We start from the raw sequence: 27500 nt of genomic DNA, 5'->3' as shown, positions 1-27500 counted from the left end.
GTGGCATACAGGCCATTCTGTGGAAAAGTCAACCTGAGCATGCCTAAATAAAGATAGTAATTTACGAATAAAACCATGTTCAAAATGATCCTAAAGGGCCTAGGTGTTAGAGTTAGGAAATGGCATGAATGTCAACCATTAAAGAGTAAGATGCTAAGTCTCAAAAAAGTATTGTGTCCATATCATACTTCGTGGCTTTCAGAAAGGGCTCACAGAGCTTGTATTCCCGCTCACAGAGCTTGTATTCCCGCTCACAGAGCTTGTATTCCCGCTCACAGAGCTTGTATTCCCGCTCACAGAGCTTGTATTCCCGCTCACAGAGCTTGTATTCCCGCTCACAGAGCTTGTATTCCCGCTCACAGAGCTTGTATTCCCGCTCACAGAGCTTGTATTCCCGCTCACAGAGCTTGTATTCCCGCTCACAGAGCTTGTATTCCCGCTCACAGAGCTTGTATTCCCGCTCACAGAGCTTGTATTCCCGCTCACAGAGCTTGTATTGGGGCGGCAGGGTAGCCTAGTGATTAGAGTGTTGGACTAGTAACCGGAAGGTTGCAAGTTCAAATCCCCGAGCTGACAAGGTACAAATCTGTTTTTCTTCCCCTGAACAGGCGGTTAACCCACAGTTCCTAGGCAGTCATTGAAAATAAGAATTTGTTCTTAACTGACTTGCCTAATTAAATAAATAAAGGTAAAATAAAAAATAAAAATTCCCACTCACAGAGCTTGTATTCCCACTCACAGCTGTCCCCCCCATGTTAGTTATGAAGTTGAGATTTGAATGAAGCAATACCGACTACATTAAAGTGTTGAGTTTTGTTTGCAAATTCTACAGGCTTGTAATTGCTTACAACCTTACGACGTAGAGAAGTTGTGTTTCCAAAGCTAGGGCTGACATTGAGAACTTGTGAAGAGCGGAATCAACAAACTCTGCATATTCAAAACAGTTGTTGTTTTGAGAAGATGCTAAAGTTCACAGTTCGACATCGTTATGTAAATGCAGGCTGAAAAGTACCCGGGGCCTGGCTTTGGCCCCAAGTGAGAGCAGGTCCGCCGGAACCATGGCCCAGTGAGACATAGATCCCAGCTCGCGTAGATGGAAACAGAAAAGTCTGAGCCTTCTGGGTAAATCGCTGAGGTAAATCCTGTATGGAAATGTGGCATATGTCCACAAAACGCCAGTGGTGGGTTTGATGTCAAAATAATACTAGTGGTGGATCTTCGATGGGGCTATTTTGCTTCCACTGGGCCTGGTCCTGGGGACCTAGTTAAGATCAACAGCACCATGAACTTTACCGCAGTACCAGGCCATTTTAGCCCAAAACCTGGTTACCTCACTGGGAGATAAAGGTCAATATTATTGGAAATCTTTATCTATATATTTCCGGATGAATGACATTTGATAAGATAGACAGTGTAGACATGCTCATATACAGAGCGAGGACATTCTCCTTAATGGGACAGTTTCTACATGGATCCAATCCAGGGAGATATCTGGGGTGAGATACGTTCAAGGTACGCACCTGATGCGCCTGCACCCGCTTACAATTCTACAGAATACTTTAACTCCGGAAAGGGTGTGTCAACATGCTGACATAACTAATCCTTTATACTCAGGCACGAACAATTCCACATATTTTCACACGCGTATCATATCTGAAGTCATTACCTGATCATTTGTATGTATCCGTATTTTAAAACAATTAAAAATTTGAATAGATATCCTTACACGAAATGTGAATCATAGATATAGCATTTTTATGTTTCATCCTCGTATGTCTGATTGAAAATGGGCTAAATCAGACTCATGAAATGTCCAGCATTTAAATGATTTGACCTGTTCAGGCGCAGAAAATCATTGTGCTTAATTCACATGAAGGTGACACATCTGAGTATAAATTTTACACGCTCATATTCCCCGATTTACACCCTTTTCACCCAGTGTCTGTCTGGAGGCTGAAAATTGGGTCTTCCAGCAAGACAATAACGCCAAGCACACATCAAAATCCACGAGTAAATTGTCAACGGACCACAAAAAAATCTACATTTTATAAATGGCCATCTCAGTCTCCGATTCTGTACGGAGGACTGGTCTAAGATGTTCAACAATCTCGTAAAATACTTCTGAAAAAGGCTCAGTGCCGTCGCAAGTTAAGGTATTGAAAGGAATTGAAAATAACTACCATTGAGATTGTTTTTGTATTACTTGTTCAACAAAACTCTCTGAGCAATTGTATTAGTATAAAATAATCTAATTTCAATTTTTGTTTTTCATACAATATAGCTCAGTAGTTGTGTTTATTTTATAGAGTATGTTTTGCTCAACTTTATCAAGGGTGCCAATAATTCTGGATCCGACTGTATAGTCTCAGTTACATATATACAGTGGGGCAAAAAAGTATTTAGTAAGCCACCAATTGTGCAAGTTCTCCCACTTAAAAAGATGAGAGAGACCTGTAATTTTCATCATAGATACACTTCAACTATGACAGATAAAATGAGAAAAAAAAAATCCAGAAAATCACATTGTAGGATTTTTAATGAATTTATTTCCACTGTATATATATATATATATATATATATATATATATATATGTCTACATTTAACATGTAACTGTTCATTTTAATATGAAGAAAATTGAATACCCTATAAGGGTGTGATGCCTAACCTTGTATACTATTCCAGCCACATGTCATTATGAAATCCTAAGGTACTAAACTCAGCAAAAAAAGAAACGTCACTATTTCAGGACCCCGTCTTTCAAAGAGAATTCGTAAAAATCCAAATAACTTCACAGATCTTCATTGTAAATGGTTTAAACATTCTCCCATGCTTGTTCAATGAAAACAATTCATGAACATGCACCTGTGGAACGGTCGTTAAGACACTAACAGCTTACAGTCGGTAGGCAATTAAGGTCACAGTTTTGAAAACTTAGCTCACTAAAGAAGCCTTTCTATTGACTCTGAAAAACACCAAAAGAAAGATGCTCAGGGCCCCTGCTCATCTGCGTGAACGTGCCTTAGGCATGCTGCAAGGAGATGAGGACTGCAGATGTGGCCAGGCTAATAAATTGCAATGTCCGTACTGTGAGACGCCTAAGACAGCTCTACAGGGAGACAGGACGGACAGCTGATCGTCCTCGCAGTGATAGACCACGTGTAACGACACCTGCACAGGATTGGTACATCCGAACATCACACCTGTGGGACAGGTACAGGATGTCAACAACAACTGCCCGAGTTTCACCAGGAACGCACAATCCCTCCATCAGTGCTCAGACTGTCCGCAATAGGCTGAGAGAGGCTGGACTGAGGGCTTGTAGGTCTGTTGTAAGGCAGGTCCTCACCAGACATCACCGGTAACAACGTCGCCTATGGGCACAAACCCACCGTCGCTGGACCAAACAGGACTGGCAAAAAGTGCTCTTCACTGACGAGTCGCGGTTTTGTCTCACCAGGGGTGATGGTCGGATTTGCATTTATCGTCGAAGGAATGAGCGTTACACCGAGGCCTGTACTCTGGAGCGGGATCGATTTGGAGGTAGATGGTCAGTCATGGTGTGGGGCGGTGTGTCACAGCATCATTGGACTGAGCTTGTTGTCATTGCAGGCAATCTCAACGCTGTGCGTTACAGGGAAGACATCCTCCTCCCTCATGTGGTACCCTTCCTGCAGGCCCATCCTGACATGACAATACCACCAGCCATACTGCTCATTCTGTGAGTGATGTCCTGCAAGACAGAAATGTCCTGGTTCTGCCATGGCCAGCAAAGAACCCGGATAACAATCCCATTGAGCACGTCTGGGACCTGTTGAATCGGAGGGTGAGGGCTAGGGCCATTCCCATCAGAAATGTCCAGGAACTTGCAGGTGCTTTGGTGAAAGAGTGGGGTAACACCTCACAGCAAGAATCTTGGCAAATCTGGTGTAGTCCACGAGGAGAAGATGCCCTGCAGTACTTAATGCAACAGATGAGTTATGATAGATTTTGAAATCTTTATGATTTGAATGTCTATTTCAGAGCGCGTAACATTCAAAACATACTTTTTTCCCCTTCTATCTAAACTAATCATGGAAATTACCATCTTTTCTAAATGATTATTTTTGTGGTCGGGGTCAATCGAGAAGTCTGCTCTTTTGGGTATGTGCTCCCACCAATAAAGGTACTATAGAAACATCAAAAGTGTCATTCAGATTTTGTTCATCCATTCTGTGAGACATTAAAAAGGTATGATTTTGCCTGCATATGTAATGTCCATAACGCTGAAATCGCCCATATACAGTATAAATATATTAGACCAATGTGTTTTAACAGAGCCGCCCATAGGAAGGTCATATCCATGCAGTCTGCCTCTACTGGCTCTACTATCACTCTTTCAACGACAAAAATCCCATTCTCTCTGCCTCTCCACTCTAAAATGCCATTCCCAGGAACCTGGACATTTCATTTACACTCTGGTGGAAATAGAGACAGAGCCCGGGGTACCATTTAAGGAAAGATCTCCCCATGTCGATAACTGGGCTCTGATGATCTGGTGTGTTGTGAGTTCATTCTGCAGCAGAGAGGCTATATTAAGAATGCTGGAGAGAAGTCAAGTCCTGTAACTGGTGACTTCAGTGTACTGTACAGTAGTAGGCTGAGGTGCAGTATCCCTGGATAGCATCAACAGGGGAGAAAGCATAACTTTACACTCAATCTTAAACACTCTAAAAATACGCTGTCACCATGGCAACCATATATATATTTTTTTACATCTACTTTCACTGATGCAACATCCTCACTCACTGTAAAAGTCCGCAAGGCCTTTGTTTTGCCATTAAAAACATACTGTCGATCCTTGAACCGGCTGTCATATCTGATCTGAGGCCAGTGTTTCCCACACGTGCTCTAGTGAACCGTCATTAGGAGCTCCGTCAGTCTGTTGATATTTCAGGGAGCACCCGAGTCTCTCCAGAGCCAGACAGAGTAAACTGGCCACTGAGGGAGTGCCAGGGGCCTGGCAGGCTAGCGTCAGAATCAGGTTCACTCGTGGTGAGGGTGTGTGTGTCACGTGTGCTCGTGTGTGTGCATGTGAAGAGAGCCGGAGCTCCATCTGTGTCCCACGGGTGCCAGTGTAAGAGCCGTGGCCCCGGAGAAAGCCAGACCACAGCATAGGGCTATATAAGGACATGAGCACTGGACCCTGTCATTAGTCACACAGGGAGAGAATGAGAGAAAGAAGGAGAGAGAAAGAGAGAGACCGAAATAGAGAGAGAGAGAAACAGAAAAGACAAGAGTAAAGGTCTCACCGTGAACAAAATGTCTAAAGCCACCTGACAGTCTGTTTATGGGATTATACACAGTGACCTGTGTGTGTGGTAGGACTGACCCCATTTAGTCAACTGGTTGATTGTTTGGTCGATAGGCTGTTGGTCGACTAGGATTTCTTTAGTCGAGCAGTAGCAAAAAAATATATTAAAAAAAATATATATTTATCATGTGTACAAGACACCTGTCTGATTCGCGACTGAGTGGACTGGTCCATTACGGAGGACGTGGGGATGGCACAGTCCATCAGTCCAAGACGTGCTACTGAAATTGTATGTGGTTATATTACATAAGAACAATGGTGCAAAACCAATAAAAGTATGAATTTATAACAAATGCACTTTCTCCAGCACTAGTGGTCGCTGTCCGAGGTTCAGCAACACATCAGTGCGCCTTTTCCTAGACCATGTTGCTATGTGCATTGAGAACAAAACGCCAGAGGCAGAAGCAGAATGAGGAGATGAGAAAACTTGCCTATGAAAAGTGATGAGGAATCCAACTTAATTAGGTCTATAATCAACAGCCTAACTGTTAAAGGTGCCTGGCCTTATGAATCATCAATAGATCTACAGGAATAAGACAGATTCCGCGTCCGTTGCCTGTTTGTTTGTCTGTTTAATAGCCTACTGGCTCCGTGAGCACCAAGGCTCACGCAACGACATCACAAATTCAGCTGTTTTTAATGTTTGCTTTGCTGAAATAAAGGCTTTACAATTTGTTTTTCGTTAGAACAGCCTCTCGGGTATTATTTTTTTGTTGATTTAGTGTTTACAGTTTACACTGTTTCAAATTGTCTGAAAAATAATATTTATAATAATAATAACGCTCCTTTTGCTTGATCTCATTATTGTTATTATTACTATTATGATCATAATAATGTCATTATCATTAGCAGGCTTAGTATAGCAGCCTTGTGTAACCACCATTGGAGCTGTAGGCCTAAGAGCGCATCCTGTTTAGTCTTAATACCGTAACTTACTGAGGCCTATATTTCAATATTTACTGTATATACAGTAGGCTAGTATATCAATCATTCATTCATTTGTTCATGTCATCACTCCGCATACAAGTCATTCATGATTCGAAATGCAATCAAGCATTTTAGTTTTAGAATAAAAAAAGCAAGACTTGAATGATTAGCTTAAACAACAAATTAAACCGTTCCATTTCGGAAATTGGATTCACGAATGAATGCAACTGTTTTTAGTCTTTGCTGTAATAAAGGCATAACAAAACACTCTCTGGTAAGCTTATCATTTATTTAGTGTGTTTACATTGTTCCGAACGATCAGAATGTTTTTATTTTAATCTATACAGCACGTGTTTGGTACACATAATATGCATGCAGTTCTTGCTCATTACCTTCTTTTTCTTAAAATTGCCAATATTTTCCACAAGTCAAATTTATTCCACACGTCTGACTTCCCCTTTCCCTCCTGAGCAACCAGTAAACATTCCCCGTTTCAAGTTTATTTGTCAGGCCCTCTGCATTCATTTTGCTGTTACATGTGTTACGGTGTTCTGAGTTTGTTATAACCAATTTATTGACGTGATTATATGCTATGCTATAGGTCAGGCCCTATTGCGCCATATTTGGACAGGATTCATTTTCCTGGGGAGGTCGGTGAATGTCCCACAGCTGTCATTTTTGCCCTGTCCGAATCGGCCATGTCAGCCATTTTTACATGGCAGCAGAGTAACAATTACAGCCAGAATAACCTACTGTTTTTGGCGAAGTCCAACTCCTCTGATAATACTAGTCCCGTAAGAGTCGACATCCCTGTGATTTGAGAGAAATTACTGCGTTTGACAGTTGTTGCTCACGGTTTATGCAAGAAAACAATAACTGATTTGAACTAAAGTACTGCATTTAAGCTATATATTAACAGCCTACATGTAGTTGATCAACTTTATCAGTGAATTATTTTGTTTATATGTTTTGTGCGTATGGATTGAATATTGACAAATGCATCAGTAAAACATTTTGAGGCCATTTAATGCAACCCTTGCTATTAATAGATCGCAAAGCAGCATACAACTGACCTAAACGCTTGGAAATGATAAGTTCACTTTCTCATCCGTAGCCTTAAAACACATCAAGTGTAATTACACTGTTTCGCTCACACCTGAAGGCTGGGGAGGTATTTAGGACGTACTGCGGATCGCTAAAATATCCTAATTATTATGATCACACTTCCTCAATTCAAATGTTATGGCGACACTATACCAAAAGATGGTTTGGAATGGTTTAGAAACCTGGGAACCAAGCTGGAGTTATCAGTGTGGCCCTATCACCTGGACATGTTAAAATACTGTATCTTCACGCATAGAATAAAAAGCTCCTGGCTTCCATCTTAACTGTCAATTTATTGAACAAAAATAAGAATTACAGGTGGCATTTTGGGAAAAACAAACCCCTTCCGAATCGTCCTCTGGAATGACAGACATTTTTTGGGTAATAATTACATAACCAACGTTATCTAGTAATACTAGTCCCGTGCTAATAGGTCTTTGGTCACGGGCATGCAATGTTCACGTGTGTCACGTAAAGAGAGCAAGGGTTGAGGGAATTGGGAATATTTCTCCTAAACAAATTAGAGATTTCAGTAACAGAACTTTTGAGTCAGAAATGGCCGTTTTATATTGCAGCTTCAGCAACACGGACAGCGCAGTAAACACTGATGTTCTGTGGTGGTCGCTGCAGAAGGTCACCCCTCTCTTCAACACATGTCCGCTAATCCCATTATGAAGGGACCCCACCATCCATTGTGTACACCATGGCCATCCAGCCTATTACTAACCAGGGGTCTCTCTATTTAAAGGCCTTTTGATTGTTTAGTTCCAGCTAGGATCTGTGTTTGTAGATCACTGCCATTTCAAAAGGGTTCTGTCTGCGTATAACAACCATGTGCACACACATAGTCAACTGTATGCAGTTACACTGGGCTAATGAATGGGAGTCTGTCTATTAAAACTCAACAGGCCATAAACTTCGAGCTGTCCCGGTACATCTGCAGTGTGTTCACAATGAGCCAGCTCTGGCTTAATGCACTAATGAGACAATAAAACCTCAACTGTTAACAGTTCTCCAAACAAATCCTAGCGTAATCATGTAGAGTAGCCGTCCTAAAGATTTGGAAAGGCGGGATAAAACAAAGCCAAACTTGTCACTTAGTATTCCAACTCATTTTTGAGGCCAACAGAGATTGTTATCCAACTTGAGCTAATTAGAATGATGACCCATATCTGAAGGCAGCGATGGTAGTGAGGAACAGACAATGACCTTGGCTTGTTTGCCCTAAGGAGAACCAGGGCCCCCCCAGGCCCCCTGCCGTGTGGGGCTCCAGAGACCCCCAGAGAGAGAGAGAACAGGGCTAAAGTAGGAAAGTTTTGGACTTCTCCTCAATGAGATAAACATGAGCCCTGAACCTCAGTTCCATCCTACAGCTTATCAAACGTTATTTGGCAGTTAATTAGAGACGGGGCTACACTGGCAGCCGGATAAAAATAGATCTTCCATTCCCTTCTTTTTTACACCCTCTCTACCTCCTCCCCCTCTTTCTTTCTTTTTTCTTTCTTTGCCCATCCCTTACATTTTCTCAGTTGATGGCCTACTTTCCAGAGAGCACGGGGAATTAAAGATTCTACTTTTGCTGTCGTCAGAGTGGTAAATTCTTAAAGCAACCATGAACGTTCTGGATTCTCACAGTGTTGTCAAGCATGAAAGTATCCTCAGAGAGAGAGACAGAGGGAGGGAGGGGAGGGAGGGAGGGAGGGAGGGAGGGAGGGAGGGAGGGGGAGGGAGGGAGGGAGGGAGGGAGGGAGGGAGGGAGGGAGGGAGGGAGGGAGGGAGGGAGGGAGGGAGGGAGGGAGGGAGGGAGGGAGGGAGGGGGGGTTCAAGAGCACTTGACAGGCAACCTTGAACTGAGCACACTGATGATGCAAAAGACGATTACATAATTCAGCAGAATATAAGTAAACACAAATGCACTAAAGTAAGTCACTCTGGATAAGGGTGTCTGCTAAATGACTCAAATGTAAAAATCACAGAGAATACATTAAGCTAAAATGTAAATGTCCTTTGATCTTTTCCACATAGAGTAGCTATCTAAAGCTTCATGACACAACCCGTCACAGAGGTCATCTATAAAAGTCTACTGTACCATGACCTCCCACAGTGTCAACCCTTGTAACTTGACCAAGACATTTTGAGCGCCAAAGGGTAAGCCAGAGGTCATCATGACCACCAAAGGGTAAGCCAGAGGTCATCATGACCACCAAAGGGTAAGCCAGAGGTCATCATGACCGCCAAAGTGTAAGCCAGAGGTCATCATGACCGCCAAAGGGTAAGCCAGAGGTCATCATGAGCGCCAAAGGGTAAGCCAGAGGTCATCATGAGCGCCAAAGGGTAAGCCAGAGGTCATCATGACCACCAAAGGGTAAGCCAGAGGTCATCATGAGCGCCAAAGGGTAAGCCAGAGGTCATCATGAGCGCCAAAGGGTAAGCCAGAGGTCATCATGACCACCAGTCCAGGTGTATCAGAGCCCCCTATGCTGCTCCCCACCGAGGCCCTGTGCTCTGTTTCCATGGCGTGGCGTTCCTTGGCGCGGACGTAGAGCGTGTAAACAGATTTGTGTGGATGGGAATTGACGGCATGGTTCTGCTCGTCAAAGACCGACCCGCATATCAGCTGGGAACACACGGTCACCATAAGAGCCTCCCTCCTCCTGCCTCATAGGTCACTCAGACTGTTCTTCCTGCTTTCTTTTTCTCTCCTTATTGCATTTCTCTTCTCTGTGTTTGTTTCTGTCAAATCTGTTGCCGATCCCTCAAAAAGTTGCCAATCGCTCCATTTCGGCCCCCTTGTTTTGCTCCATCTGTCTTGATAATCGTATCCCCCCCCCCCCCTCACTCAGAGTTCTTTCCTCTTCTTCTCGAAAGCTCTTTTGAAATTGAAGAGAGTTAAGGAGATTCTCGTTTGATTCTTGAGAGACATTACTGTAAGGTCAAGTTGCGAATTTCCCACGTCTCGAATGCTACCTCCGGAGGTCACAAGTGACACTCGCCCGACAGTTTCCCCACTCCAAGTAGGGCAGTGTAAACAGAATGGTCACTTTCAGCTCAACACTCCTACAGTATGAATTGTAATGGCAGAGCAATGTTTTTCATATAGCTTAAATTTATAGGCCTTTTCATTAGAGACTTATTTAATTAAGTTTTTTAAAATCGGAAATTGCAGTAAAAGCCTCTCTTGAAATTGACGCTGTAGCTTTAAGGGAATTTCAGAGAACCATCATTTATTTCAATGCAATAGTGAACTTAGCTTATAAATTAGAATGTGAGGAGGATGCAGACATTTTCATTTAGCTTGCTACCTAGCTCTGTAAATATAATATGAATGATACTGTATGATACAGTTACCGAACTTTATATTTGTATGAGAGGGGTAAGCGTTCATTATGCTGAAGTTCAGTGAAATTATTAGCGAACGTTAGCGATTCAAGCGCGTAATATGGTTTTGTTGCATTAATCAAGAGTGTAATATGGTAGATACATGTAAAGTTGCTTGCATAACGTAGCTAGTTGAATAGTTTGCATGCTTAGCCTAGTGGCTACTGTGACATTTGCAAAGCAAGAACGTCACACGAACCCTCTCGTCTCGTGACATTCCTGTTGCTAATGAACATTTGTAAGTTTATGCACATCTACATTTCGTCACAATAAAACTCTTCAAATGGGAATAAGCTCTTAAAGTCACCGGGTGAGAACGTGAAGATCGGAGGAGTTATTTACATCCATGGGTCAGGGAGAGGTGAGATAAACGCAATAAGACCATGAGTGAAGTTATTTATTTTTGATTTGGATTTTTTTTGCACTATCCGCTATAAAAGAGCACAGGCTTGACGAGGCCATAATCTGAGTCTCAAATCCCAGCACGACCACTGCCCACTCCTCGCCCCCCATACCTCTAGGCCTCCAAAATTGTTGTCCCCCATTTATATTTTTCAATAAATGTTCAAGCAAACACTGTACAGCTCAGACAAGGTCACCTGATCCCAATAGAAAATGGAGAGAGCACGCAATGTAATATCCATTTCCTCTCTTCTCTTTAGTGGCTGTCTGTCACCTCCCCTCCTTTCACTTCACACTGGCTCGATAATCTAACGTCTGAAGAGTGTCTCGAAACCAGCTCTACTGGTGGGAGGTTTGAGACGTAAACAAATCGGGTCAAGTTTATTCTCTCCACAAGAAAATTCTGCCTCAGAAACTAGTCAGACACCGTTTAAACCAATCGTGTTGTAAAAGCAATGGATCCTCTTTTCAAATCAACGCACTTCATTTTCCATTCATGGTGGCGAGCAGATGAGCAATAGATTCCACTTCCAACTACAAAGGATTGGAATGCTTCTCCAAACAACCATGGCCTCCAAACATTACAGTTCTTCACAGGGATTCTTTGAACCACTGTGATATTGCTCCAACACCAATATGGCTGAATTTACAGAAAGATTAAAGGCTGGTTTTACACAGACAGACCAATTCTGATCATTTTTTTCACTAATTCATATTTTGACCAATCAGATCAGCTCTGAAGATCTGATGTGATTGGTCAAAAGACCAATTAGTGGAAACAGATCATAATTGGGTTGCCTGTGTATGAGCAGCCAAAGAGCTTCACATCATGATAATCCTAGGTGCCTCACACCGCATTGATTATATGCAATGCAGGACAAACTAGTTAACCTAGTAATATCATCAACCATGTGTAGTTAACTAGTGATTATGTGAAGATTGATAGTTTTTCATAAGATATATTTAATGCTAGCTAGCACCTTACCGTGGCTCCTTGCTGCACTCGCATAACAGGTGGTCAGCCTGCCACGCAGTTTCCTCGTGGAATGCAATGTAACCGGCCATAATCGGCGTCCAGAAATGCCGATAACTGATTGTTATGAAAACTTGAAATCGGCCCTATTTAAATCGGCCATGCCGATTAAATCGGTCGACCTCTAGAGTATACTGTTGGCAGATTATGCAAGTGTCATGTTGAAAGATCAAAATTGAAGTCAGCATAAGCCGATGAAAACACCTGGTTTTCTGATCAATGATTTGAATTATTAGGACATGTAAACACCTTCAATCGGCATACCAACGGTGCATTGGATATGCGCATGTGCTCCCACCAGCTGAGCAAGCTTCCTTCTTTAGCACGAGTGGAGTGCAACTGAATGTAGGCATCATAGAAGTAGTTCATATACAAACTATGTCCAAACTCGAAATAAAATACGCTTCCCAAAAATAACATGCTCGCTTTTGTAGAACGTTTATTTTTGTTGATGATCTTCTGCATTTATCAGACAGCCTGATTTCAGATGTGTCTATGTAAAACAGGATTATTAGGGAAATCGTTCTTCTTGCAAAGCATGTTAACGTACTAATCCAACTATTATATTATGCCTATCCACAATAATCACATTATTGTTTTAAGATAATAGGACTCAGTTGCTTGATGATAAATTGAATCAGGTGTGCCAGTTTGTATCATGTACGGTTCATGGATTATAAAATGGAAGGGCCTAAAATGGCCACTTTGGTCATGATTTTCTAAAAAAAATATTTTGTGATGCAAATGTAAAAAGCATGCCCTTCCTCTCAATTACTTGTTTGAAAATTACAAGAACAAACGGAGATGCCAAAAAAAACGTTTTTCTCCCTATGGTGTGGAATCGCCCTATATAGTGATTATGGCTGGGATGTGCTAACACATTAGCTAGATTTCCATCCAATCTGCGACAGATTTTCATGCAAATAGTCAAACCTTTCCATGAAGAATATTTTCCCACCAGTGGTATATTTACAAACACCTGACTTGTTGCAGACAAAGATCACTGCGCGATGACAGTGCACACAAAATGTACTTTTTTGATATACCAAATAGAAATCTAATGGTCAATGTGTTTCCATCTCATTCTCAACTATATCTTTAGTTTTTTCTTAAAAACTATTACAATTGGCACGTATGCTCTTGCCAACAGCTTGCGGGAACAGTGTGGGAAGTCTCTGCGGGTAGGCTAGTCTACATGAGATTATGGATAAGAGCAAAAATGTTTTGGGTTTTGTCGTCAAAACAGCAGTCAAGCGTCGATCATCACCTCACCAGAATAAGACCCTCGAACATATATTGGAAAGCTCATACCATGCACATTAACCACCCTCTGAAGTTCAGAACTTTCTTATTTTATCTGTAGCCCAATTTAAAGTGCATGGTTTCCCGAGTCGCAGTGGGAGGACCACACAACATGTCCTTGCGTGAGTTTACTTCAATATGATAGTTATATCATTATTTGCGCATAAAGGCGTTTCCACCGCCATTTCTAGCATATTTCATTTTATTGACACAAAATGATCCCGACATGTTGAACGAACAAATGACCTGTTGGTATTTATAACATTTTATCAAAACTTCTAACAGCTGTTGTGATAAAAAAAATATACGGGATGACTTTACTCCCAAAAACTGTGGATGGAAACGTGGTTATAGACAGCATTGAATTGTGAATATCGACACCATTCAAAATGTGGTTCTTTTCTTTCAGGGGAACACACCCATGCCTAAAAAATAGCACAGTGACAGAGGACTTTGAAAAAGTTGCTGAGGGGGGATAGTAGGGAGAGATGAAAGGAGGTAGGGCCTGTACGATGCCAGTATTGCGATACTCGTTAGTATCGTGGCAAGGAAACAAAACACGAAGAAGATTATTTAGGAAAACAGTCGTAATGTTGGAAACAAACATTATTATGTTGTCATCCAGAGTCACATTTACTTACTTTCCAAGCTACAACACACAATATTTTATATACAGCAGGTTTTTAAAGGACCAGAGAGTTCGGTCTGCTTCGTGATTTAATTTTGGTCACAGAAAGAATATGCAGACCTAGGAGGAGGTCAAAACGTTGAATAGCCTATGATACCCCTCAACAGGTTCCCATGCACATCTTGTCCTTAACAGTCGAGGCCGAGTGACTAGGGCTGTCCTTCATAGTGTTGCATAATCATCTGCCATCGTTATAGAGTGGCTCGTTATAGAATTAATTAGATCAAAGCCACTCAGGAAGCGTTCAGAATTAACCTCTGAATGAGCCCGCCTCCTCTGGGGTCTCCCCACCACAATGACAGAGAGGGGACTAGGTTCTGGAGATAGAGAGAATGGAACAGGGTAGAGCGTGCTCCAGCACAAATGCTTGGGGATGCTTTGCTGGGGACACTGTCTGCGATTTACTTAGAATTCAAGGCACACTTAACCAGCAAGGCTACCACAGCATCCCGCAGCAATACGCCATACAATCTGGTTTGCGCTTAGTGGGACTATCATTTGTTTTTTTAACAGGACAATGACCCAACACACCTCCAGGCTGTGTAAGGGCTATTTGACCAAGAAGGAGAGTTTTGGAGTGCTACATCAGATTAACTGGCCTCCACAATCCCCCGACCTCAACCCAATCGAGATGGCTTGGGATGAGTGAAGGAAAAGCAGTCAACAAGTGCACAGCATATGTGAGAACTCTTTCAAGACTGTTGGAACAAGCATTCCAGGTGAAGCTGGTTGAGAAAATGCCAAGAGTGTGCAAAGCTGTCATCAAGGCAAAGTGTGGCTACTTTGAAGAATCTCAAATATAAAATATATTTGAATTTGTTTAACACTTTTGGTTACTACTTGATGCCATATATGTTATTTCATAGTTTTGATGTCTTCACTATTATTCTACAATGTAGAAAATAGTAAAAAGAAAGAAAGACCCTTGAATGAGTAGGTGTGTCCAAACTTTTGACTGGTACTGTACATAAATATAAAAACATATAAACATGGATATTGAAAATAAAAGTTTTGATTTGGCAAATGTTTTGTTGAATATAGTGTAATCTACTGGCATATCAAAATCCCAGAGTGGGATCTCTGTTACTTTTAGAGGTATGGGCCGGTCATGCCAAATAGTGTCCCCCTGCCAAAAAGTGAAAGACAGAGATAAAAGGGAGAGAGAGAGTAAGACAGCAGTACAAATTCATGAAGACGTAAGTATTTCAACAACTTTTCTCTTCCAACTTGTTGGGCAATCACATGTACCTACGGGGGAATGAGGGCCAGCGACACAGGAGGGTGATTTTTTACTGAGGAGGAGAAGGAGGCCGTGCTGACAGAGATGCATGCTGGCCATTTCGAAGTAAAGCGCATGATTGCCAAAATCAACCTACGCCTCTTCTGACGGTGAATAAGTGAGATGAACTTTTGTTTATCAATCACTTTCTATTATATCTGAAAGTATTATGATTTCAATGAATGTCATATCAGAGAGCACACAATGTTTCAATTTGTCACTGTGTGCTTAAAGGTCAGTACCCTGTCTAGCCTGCCAGAAGTTTGAGGGGGTAAAGACTGTGGCGCCGGAGCTGAAACCCATCAAAGTTCTTTCGTGATGGCACATGATGGATAAGTGTCACAATTAACTCTAAATTCCCTTCGGTAACCCGTTAAAAAAGGGTGCTTGGAACCCCCTCCAGTTGGAATAGTTGGAAGGTCGACCACTGAAATCCCCAACATCCTACACGTCAGTGAAGCCCAATAAACAAAGTATGTGATGGACTAAAAACACGAGCACTGCAAACACTCAGAACAAAGAGAGCAGCAGTGCCTGGACTTCGCAGTCTCCCTCTTCAAGTCCCCCTTCTGAGACATGCGGTCTGTTGAGAACAAATGACAGGCAGAACCTCCCACCCACACAGTGCCCACCTCCACTATATTCCACATACCAAAAGTCAGTATTTTAGTCTGATTGCCATGTGAGTGTTAAAAAAAAACAAAGAACAGAAAATAAATGAATACCAACTACACAAAATATATATAGACATTTACATATTCCAAAAAATTGCCAGGTCAGTTTCACAGCTGTTACACAAGGTGTTCATTATTTTCAAGTTATCCCTTGATAGTATTTGTTAGTTCAACATTATTTGTCGTTGTATCCTAGGACCTACAATATATATATATATACACAGTGTGGAGAACAAGTATTTCATACACTGCCGATTTTTGCAGGATTCTAAAACAAAAATCCTGAAAATCACATTGTATGATTTTTAAGTAATTAATTTGCATTTTATTGCATGACATAAGCATTTGATCACCTACCAACCAGTAAGGATACCAGCTCTCACAGACCTGTTAGTTTTTCTTTAAGAAGCACTCCTGTTCTCCACTCATTACCTGTATTAACTGCACCTGTTTGAACTCGTTACCTGTATAAAAGACACCTGTCCACACACTCAATCAAACAGACTCCAACCTCTCCACAATGGCCAAGACCAGAGAGGGTGTAAGGGGATAAAATTCTAGACCTGCACAAGACTGGGATGGGCTACAGGACAATAGGCAAGCAGCTTGGTGAGAAGGCAACAACTGTTGGCGCAATTATTAGAAAATGGAAGAAGTTCAAGATGACAGTCAATCACCCTTGGTCATGCACAAACCTTTTTCCCCCTGGCTCATTTTCTGGCTGGCGCCAGCATTGCCTTTGGTGTTGTTCTCCAAATAATAATTTTGAACATGTGTGCGTTCCTATCAAATTAAGTTCCATATTTTCTGTATATCAGGTTGGGGTTTCGACTGTAACATACCGTATGTATGGAGCATTATGAATTTACTGTTTTATTCATGTTTTCAAGTACTGGTGACAAATCATGCATTCCTTCTTGCATAGATTTTAATGGACGTGTGTGTGTGTGTGTGCAAAATATGTTTTTGAAGATTGTACTGATAATGATGAGCTAAAGTGAAGCTATTTGCCAGCTATGTGTGTTTGTTGAAATCATACAATGCATTCAGACCAAAGATATAACAAAACGAGGTGAAGGGATAGTTCACTCGACTGATTTATGGTGCTTTCGAGACAACTGGGAACTCTGAAAAATACAAATACGATAATCATGACGTCAGTGATCTTCAGGTCGGAAAGTCCGCACTCTGGAAAGAGGCCTGAGTTGCAGAGTTTCTTCAGGCAATGGGCGAAGCCATCTTTGACATTGTTTATCTGCGTCTTATAGTGATTGGCATTCTGGGATTACAGAGTTATTTTCTTGCCAAACAGAAACAAACATGGCTGCCATCAAATAATTTAGCTGCTGTTAACTTAGCTGACCCGCATCTCGTTTCTAAACAATACTACATTTCTTCCTTGTGCTCACCAAATATGTGGTACATTGCAAACAAGTCTAGCTATTAGGTTCGCTAACTTTCATTTGTTTTTTTTGTCAGAGCAACCTGTTATTTAGACTGGTTTTAATGAATGACTTTGGCTGTGGATGTGTTCCGTGTGATGTTTGGATGATGAATTTTGCATTTATCTTTTACAATAAAATATGAATTTGAGGAATAAAGTTGTGAAGACCTTTATCTGCCATCAGAACAAAACTTTGTTTAGATAATTGCCAGACAACGATGCTGTTTAGACACGTTTGCGGCATCACATGTTCTGTTGGTACTGTTCCAATCACACATCTGCAATGGTACGCTGCAGCAACCGCTCAACAATGATCACAAATATTTGATTGTACGAGTCAACGGGTTAAAGGAGGCCTGGGTAAAGCCAAAATGTCATAAATAAGACAACTTTGATGAATTGTGTGTCAATTATGCCTTAAGATACAAATAGCCTATATGTCAACAATACTTCCTCCAAAGGACCATTATATGGATTACACTGCGAAAAATCCAGGTCATTTCTTTTGTTCTGGTTTCGTGAGGAATCACTATTACAGTCACACTCATTCCCACTTGTGATTCAACACAGATGCTAGGCACTCCCGCAATCAATATTCTGCAGCTACTGTATCTAGGCAATAACCTTTGCCTACTACAGAAAGGTGGGAACAAAGACTAAAACAAGTTGTAAGATATGCATGGCATGAATATAGATTCTTCACCTGTTCTCCCACACAGCAAGTTTCACCGTTTATGCACATGGCCAAGTTAAACAAGTAACAGGAAAACTTGTTCTACTGCATCTAAAATCAGGTATGCGGACTTACTACAGTAAACACAGGTTTCAGTCAGAAGCCTTACACATGGGTTTGAACATATGACAGATGGCACTGAAAGTCTGACTGAATGGGGTGTGTGATTTAGCTTATGAGTGCTCGAGGGGCAGGCAGTTATACCACTCCACTCGGGGCGCGTCTGGACAAGACAGAAACATCGTAAGAATAACAACTACACTCCCAGCAGACCTGGGTTCAAACACAATATTTCAGATACTATTGAGTGTTTGCATTAACCTGCCTGGAGTGCCCGGTGGATGGGGTATGCACTTTTGGAACATTTTGTTTGGTCCCATCGCAACAGCCAAGCTCAAACCAGCACAGATTATATATTTGAAATGACTGAAGAGTTTTTGAACCCAGGTCTGTCTCCCAGGAGGGTCAAACCCTCAGGGTCTCTGAAGACTGACATAGATAGCACATAAGACGAGAGTAACGGGGATATAAGCGCAATGGGGAGCTCTGCAGTGTCTGGAGGCTCACGCGCCCATTCACTAGCCTATACACACACAATGTATGGGAGGCTTGTGTGAAATTAAAGGGAGGCACACTGACGCACTGTCTAGCCGACAGAAAAGCTGCTTAGGTTTTAGTTCTGTTCTTAACAAGCCTCACTCATTTCTAGTCTAACCCAGAGCACTGTAAGTATAGATCATTGGGACATTAGGGAGAGAGAAAAGGGAAAGATACCACAAAGATATAGTCCCTTCTACCTTTTATACCAGCTTACTCACTCTCCCTTATGCAATCAGAAGGCTGTATGCTTAGGTTACTTAGAGCATCTGTTGAATGGGCGACATGAATCTTCATTCTTTAGCAGGCCGTGTCTAAAGTAACACAATTGGATTACACTCGTCTTTAGTAAATTGCCACATTACTCTCAAGTCTTCCTGGCACATTCCATTTTAGAATCCCCTCTGTCTTTTTCTATTGACAGCAAGTGAAAAGGCCCACAGATATGGTTCAGGACCAATAGGCCAGAGTTAACTCCGTCAACAAAACTATGAGGAAACATATTCATCAACTACTTATTTTTCATGACTAAAACTATGATAACAAGACACCCTATGATAACAAGACACCCTCATGTTAGTCTACGAAAAATGTGACGAGACATGAATTCCATGTAAGACGGACGGACATTTAATTTGAGATTATGCGGCTTTTCATCTATTTTGTCCAATCACAAGTATGCATGCATGCGGAATATTTCATGCAATCCTCTCGTTGGCAGAATTGACATCTTTCAGTTGCTTGATGTGACTGATCGTGTAGGCTATTTTTATCTCATCAGAAGATCAATTTTTGCGCTGTCATTCATTAATCTGTGTTGTGGTCCACAACAAAGATGCCGTCAATCGCGGTCCGCAAATGCGAGTTGTTGTTGCTTTCTCCGATGGAAAAAACTAATGCTGGGTGTTTCTCAATTCAGCTATATAGCCTCTACATTTTTTAAATAACGAATTGGCATATTAAAGCTCAATATGCTTGGTTTCTGGCTCGAACTTGTTTTGGGCTTAAATTGTGTTTTTTAAATAAAATGTTTACTCAATATGTCATTACCGTAATGCATCTGGGTCAATTTTGTAGGACTTTACATGCATTTCATTTCCATAAATAACCAACATATTTAATTAAAACCATTTAAATATTGTTTAAAGTGGTACAAACTCACAGTTATAATCTTAGATAAAAACCATGTGTCCGATCACATCTCATCACCGTAACATTTGTTCAAGTTCCTGTACAAAGTAGTGTTTTGTTTTATATATATATATATATATAACGTTTTCTTGAGCCATAATGCATCACTAATAGGAGAAGTTCAAAGATGGCTAGAAGGTAACCTAGTCTTTTCTCTTTCATGTTTACATTTTATAATTGTCCCCGTACACCCCATGTACCCATTGTAAATTATCATTACCGTAACTGTGTAATACTAGATGTTTGAGCAAAGTTGTTAACTAAACGATTTACGGTATAATAGATTAGAAAGAGCATGAATTTATGATGTCCATTATTTTTGCTGAGTCGTCATGGCTTCTGCCATTGTTAGCAAAATTTGCAGATTACTTTATTGTATTTGTAATAATGACAATTACAACAATACTGAATGAACACTTATTTTAACTTAATATAATACATCAATAAAATCAATTCAGCCTCAAATAAATAATGAAACACGTTCAATTTGGTATAAATCATGCAAAAACTAAGTATTGGAGAAGAAAGTAAAAGTGCAATATGTGCCATGAAAAAAAGCTAACGCTTAAGTTCCTTGCTGAGAACATGAGAACATATGAAAGCTGGTGGTCCCTTTTAACATGAGTCTTCAATATTCCCAGGTAAGAAGTTTTAGGTTGAAGTTATGATAGGATGTATACCATTTGTATTTCATATACCTTTGACTATTGGATGTTCTTATAGGCACTTTAGTATTGCCAGTGTAACAGTATAGCTTCCGTCCCTCTCCTAGCCCCTACCTGGGCTCGAACCAGGAACACATCGACAACAGCAACCCTTGAAGCATCGTTACCCATTGCTCCACAAAAGTCGCGGCCCTTGCAGAGCAAGAGCAAGTCTCAGAGTGAGTAACGTCACCAATTGAAACGCTGTAAGCATGCACCCCGCTAACTAGCTAGCCATTTCACATTGGTTACACCAGCTTAATCTCTGGAGTTGATAGGCTTGAAGTCATAAACAGCTCAATGCTTGAAGCATTGCGAAGAGCTGCTGGCAAAATGCACGAATGCGTACGAGCCTGCTGCTGCCGCCTACTATCACTCAGTCAGACTGCTCTATAAAATAATAGACTTAATTATATCATAATAACACACAGAAATACGAGCCTTTGGTCATTAATATGGTCGAATCCGGAAACTTATGTCAATTAGCCTAACAGAAACTTCTAAACCCATGACATCATTTTCTGGAATTTTCCAAACTGTTTACAGGCAGTCAACTTAGTGTATGTAAACTTTTGACCCACTGGATGTGTGATACAATGAATTATAAGTGAAATAATCAGGGTAAAAAGAGGGAGAAGCGTTGAGGCATTAGAAGGGGTGGGAGATGAGGAAATGTTGGACGGGCAAGGAGGTATGGCTGAGTCAAATAGGAATCCTAGCTTAATGAAGTGGTGATTAAAGAGCTCAGCCATGTGCTTATTGTCAGTTACAACCACATCATCAACATTAAGGGACATGAGCAGCTGTGAGGAGGTGGGTTTATTATCCAGGTCTTTAACCATTTTTCAGAACTTCTTGGGGTTAAACCCAGAGAGAGAGAACTTCTCCTTAAAGTAACTAACTTAGGCCTTCCGGATAGCCTGAGTGCACTTATTTCTCATTTGCCTGAACGAGTGCCTGTCAACCTGAGTATGCGTGTGCCGAGCCTTTCGCCAAATGCAATTCTTGAGGTGGAGTAACTCTGCAAGATTACAGTCAAACCAGGGGCTGAAACTGTTTTTAATTATCATTTTCTTTGTGGGGGATTGTTTTTTAACAATACCACTGAAAATATCAAAAAAGGCCCAAGCGTCTTTGACAGACTGGATCGAGCTGATTCTATACCATTTTACAAAGGCCAGTTCATGAAGGAAGGCTTGCTCATTAAAGTTTTTTAGCAAGCGTCTATGACAAATCAGGAAAGGTCGTTTCACTCAGCAGCCATTACGAACACAGGCTATAAAACAGTGATCACTAAGGTCAATACAGAAGACACCAGACTGATACTGTAAGTAATGTCATACTTTCCAGGTCCATACCCAAACAGTTCGAACTACTAATTTTGAAAATTACTCTGTCCAGAAATAAGTCCCTCACTGTTGCCGCCTGCTTACCGACCCCCCTCAGCTCCCAGCTGTAACCTGGACACCATTTGTGAATTGATCGCCCCCCATCTAGCTTCAGAGTTTGTTCTGTTAGGTCACCTAAACTGGGATATGCTTAACACCCCGGCAGTCCTACAATCTAAGCTAGATGCCCTCAATCTCACACAAATCATCAAGGAACCCACCAGGTACAACCCTAAATCTGTAAACAAGGGCACCCTCACAGATGTCATCCTGACCAACTGGCCCTCCAAATACACCTCCGATGTCTTCAACCAGGATCTCAGCGATCACTGCCTCATTGCCTGTATCCGCTACGGAGCCGCAGTCAAACGACCACCCCTCATCACTGTCAAACGCTCCCTAGAACACTTCTGTGAGCAGGCCTTTCTAATCGACCTGGCCCGGGTATCCTGGAAGGACATTGACCTCATCCCGTCAGTTGAGGATGCCTGGTCATTCTTTAAAAGTAACTTCCTCACCATTTTAGATAAGCATGCTCCGTTCAAAAAATGCAGAACTAAGAACAGATATAGCCCTTGGTTCACTCCAGACCTGACTGCCCTCGACCAGCACAAAAACATCCTGTGGCGGACTGCAATAGCATCGAATAGTCCCCGCGATATGCAACTGTTCAGGGAAGTCAGGAACCAATACACACAGTCAGTCAGGAAAGCTAAGGCCAGCTTCTTCAGGCATAAGTTTGCATCCTGTAGCTCCAACTCCAAAAAGTTCTGGGACACTGAAGTCCATGGAGAACAAGAGCACCTCCTCCCAGCTGCCCACTGCACTGAGGCTAGGTAACACGGTCACCACCGATAAATCCATGATTATCGAAAACTTCAACAAGCATTTCTCAACGGCTGGCCATGCATTCCGCCTGGCTACTCCAACCTCGGCCAACAGCTCCGCTCTGCACAGTACTGTGCAGCCGTCTTCATCGACCTTGCCAAGGCTTTCGACTCTGTCAATCACCATATTCTTATCGGCAGACTCAGTAACCTCGGTTTTTCGGATGACTGCCTTGCCTGGTTCACCAATTACTTTGCTGACAGAGTTCAGTGTGTCAAATCGGAGGGCATGCTGTCCGGTCCTCTGGCAGTCTCTATGGGGGTGCCACAGGGTTCAATCCTCGGGCCGACTCTTTTCTCTGTGTATATCTGTGATGTTGCTCTTGCTGCGGGCGATTCCCTGATCCACCTCTATGCAGACGACACCATTCCATATACTTCCGGCCCGTCCTTGGACACTGTGCTATCTAACCTCCAAACGAGCTTCAATGCCATACAACACTCCTTCCATGGCCTCCAACTGCTCTTAAACGCTAGTAAAACCAAATGCATGCTTTTCAACCATTCGCTGCCTGCACCCGCACGCCTGACTAGCACCACCACCATGGATGGTTGCAACCTTGAATATGTGGACATCTATAAGTACCTAGGTGTCTGGCTGGACTGTAAACTCTCCTTCCAGACTCATATCAAACATCTCCAATCGAAAATCAAATCGGCTTTCTATTCCGCAACAAAGCCTCCTTCACTCACGTCGCCAAACTTACCCTAGTAAAACTGACTATCCTACCGATCCTCGACTTCGGCGATGTCATCTACAAAATTTGCTTCCAACACTCTACTCAGCAAACTGGATGCAGTTTATCACAGTGCCATCCGTTTTGTCACTAAAGTGTCAGGATTTGGCCAGGGTTGTTCCGGTTTTTGGTCACTAGATGCCCCCATTGTGCCTTTTGACCTTTTGTTTTCCCTTGATCCCCATTATTATTTGCACCTGTGCCTCGTTTCCCCTGATTTTATTTAAACCCTTTGTTTTCCTCTGTTCTTTGCTCTGTGTTTGTATGTTAGCACCCAGCCCTAGTACTCTGTGAACTCTTGTTGATCCCGGTGGACTCTCTTGTGGAATTCTGTTTTTTGTTCTTGTTTGTTTGTTTTTGAGTATCTTTTGAGGCTTTTTGTGCTATACCTTCCACCTTGTGGATTTACCTTTTTGTCTTGGAGGATTACCTTTGTTCTTGTGGAATTGCTTTTGAGGTTGTGGAGTAACATGTTTTCCTGAAGAACTTCACTTTTTACTTCATTAAATACACCGTCTCAAGTACTGCTGTGTCTGCCTCATCTTCTGGGTTCTGCCGACTATTCGTGGCTCAGTTGGTTAAGTGACTGTTTCTCACTCCGGAGACCCGGGTTCGTAACCGGGTCCTGACATAAAGCACCTTATACCACCCACCACTACGACTTGTATGCTCTAGTCGGCTGGCCCTCGCTACATATTCGTTGCCAGACCCACTAACTCCAGGTCATCTACAAGTCCATGCTAGGTAAAGCTCCGCCTTATCTCAGCTCACTGGTCACGATGGCAACACCCATCCGTAGCACGTGCTCCAGCAGGTGTATCTCACTGATCATCCCTAAAACCAACACCTCATTTGGCCGCCTTTCGTTCCAGTTCTCTGCTGCCTGTGACTGGAACGAATTGCAAAATCGCTGAAGTTGGAGGCTTTTATCTCCCTCACCAACTTCAAACATCTGCTATCTGAGCAGCTAACCGATCGCTGCAGCTGTACATAGTCTATCGGTAAATAGCCCACCAATTTTTACCTACCTCATCCCCATACTGTTTTTATTTATTTACTTTTCTGCTCTTTTGCACACCAATATCTCTACCTGTACATGACCATCTGATCATTTATCACTCCAATGTTAATCTGCAAAATTGTAATTATTCGCCAACCTCCTAAAGCCTTTTGCACACAATGTATATAGACTCCCCTTTTTTTCTACTGTGTTATTGACTTGTTTATTGTTTACTCCATGTGTAACTCTGTTGTCTGTTCACACTGCTATGTTTTATCTTGGCCAGGTCGCAGTTGCAAATGAGAACTTGTTCTCAACTAGCCTACCTGGTTAAATAAAGGTGAAATAAATAAAAATATTTTTAAAAAAAAGAATATGTCGAAGATAAATACAGAGCGCAGAGACAGAGTACGAGAGGTCAAGAGGACTAGAACAAACAATCAATGGAAATACATTTTTTCCAGTTTACTGACTCCAGATTAGAAGCTCCTTTTGAGGCAGCGACAGTCTACGGACATAATAAACACAGGGATTAAACGGCAGCCCTTGATCTGACACTGCTTGTATTAGAAGTCGACTGATTAATCGGAATGGCCGATTTCATAAGAATCGGAAATCTGTATTTTTGGGCGCCGATTTATTATTTTTTACACCTTTTTTTAACTAGGCAAGTCAGTTAAGAACACATTCTTATTTCCAATGACTGCCTAGGAACGGTGGTTAACTGCCTCGTTTAGGGGCAGAACGACAGATTTTCACCTTGTCAGCTCGGGGGATCCAATCTTGCAACCTTACAGTTAACTAGTCCAACGCTATAACCATCGGCCTCTCTCTCGTTGCCTTCTACAAGGAGACTGCCTGTTACGCGAATGCAGTAAGCCAAGGTAAGTTACTAGCTGGCAATAAACTTATAAAAAACAATCATAATAACTAGTTAACTACACATGGTTGATGATATTACTAGATATTATCTAGCGTGTCTTGCGTTGCATATAATCTGACTGACCATACAAGTATCTAAGTACCTGACTGAGCAGTGGTAGGCAGAAGCAAGCGCGTAAGCATTCATTCAAACAGCACGTTCGTGCGTTTTGCCAGCAGCTCTTTGTTGTGCGTCAAGCATTGCGCCGTTTATGATTTCAAGCCTATCAACTCCCGAGATGAGGCTGGTGTAACCGAAGTGAAATGGTTAGCTAGTTAGCGTGCGCTAATAGCGTTTCAAACATCACTCTCTCTGAGCCTTCTAATAGTTGTTCCCCTAAGACAGCATGGGTAACGCTGCTTCGATGGTGGCTGTTGTCGTTGTGTTGCTGGTTCGAGCCCAGGGAGGAGCGAGGAGAGGGACGGAAGCTATACTGTTACACTGGCAATACTAAAGTGCCTATAAGAACATCCAATAGGCAAAGGTTAATGAAATACAAATGGTATAGAGAGAAATAGTCCTATAATTCCTATAATAACTACCACCTAAAACTTCTTACCTTGGAATATTGAAGACTCATGTTAAATGGAACCACCAGCTTTCATATGTTCTCTTATTCTGAGCAAGGAACTGAAACATTAGCTTTCTTACATAGCACATATTGCGCTTTTACTTTCTCCAAAACTTAGTTTTTGCATTATTGAAACCAAATTGAACATGTTTCATTATTTACTTGAGGCTAAATTGATTTTATTGATGTATTATATTAAGTTAAAATAAGTGTTCATTCAGTATTGTTGTAATTGTCATTATTACAAATAAATGTTTTAAAAAATTGCCCGATTAATCTGTATCGGCTTTTTTGGGCCTCCAATAATAACTCGTACCAGAAAAAGTATTTTAAAAATACATAAAAACACAATTATGTTGAAGTAAAGATCCATGCCAAGTTGCCAACACCTATTTAGGTTGAGAAATGATTTTCCTTGTGCCTTGTAATTCCATTACCAAAAACCAACATATCTTTAAAATATTTTCACATTTATCTCTCTCATGAGTGAGGAAATCGAAAGTGCACAGAATAAATTTGTTTTTGGAAAACTTGGCCACATTACCAGAAAGATTTTACAGATATTCTCCTACCAAACTTCTAGTGAGTGTGTTTTTATGTAATGTTCAGTGGAAATGTATAAAATGAGTCCTTGTGCAAAGGTAACATTGTGAAGTGAAAAATCTGAGTCTCAGCGGAATTGCCACACCATCACATAGGCTGTTCCCATTGTTTGCCTGCAGCAATGAATGTTGACAACCTTGGCACCCTGCCATGAAAATAATATCTAGGGGAAATACTGACACAAGCTCACGTCTCCAAATTGAACAACAAACACGTCAAACACAAACAGCAGTATTTTTAGCAGATGTTAGTGATTGGAGGAAGACCATTTTTAGGCAAGGAAGATATCTGCACAGGGAGCAGGAAGCCGAAGACAAAGAGCCGATCCTACTGAGCACAGGAGACATCCTTTGATACAGAGGCTACATCCTAGAGGAGAAACACAGATGACACTGGAACATTAAAAAGATATACTTTAAAAATGATGTGTGACCTTGTCCCAATATAGTAGGCTATGCAATGAATGACAGTCCCGAAGCATACACTGCAGAACATAGTAGTTTCAACCACCAAATCAACCATTAGACATTACTTTAGTGACTACCACTGCTATTGCCTTTGTCACAACCCTGCCATTGTATTTTT

General features: G+C 41.7%; 1 protein-coding gene across 2 annotated transcripts in view; it reads right to left on the bottom strand.

The window, feature by feature from the left end:
- Positions 1-27500, bottom strand: part of LOC124041396 (inositol polyphosphate-5-phosphatase A-like) — a 300331-nt gene that overhangs the window by 210297 nt on the left and 62534 nt on the right. The window lies entirely within an intron of this gene.

Source organism: Oncorhynchus gorbuscha, linkage group LG08, assembly GCF_021184085.1.
Source record: "Oncorhynchus gorbuscha isolate QuinsamMale2020 ecotype Even-year linkage group LG08, OgorEven_v1.0, whole genome shotgun sequence".
Taxonomy (NCBI): domain Eukaryota; kingdom Metazoa; phylum Chordata; class Actinopteri; order Salmoniformes; family Salmonidae; genus Oncorhynchus; species Oncorhynchus gorbuscha.
This window is presented reverse-complemented; position numbering and strand designations above follow the sequence as displayed.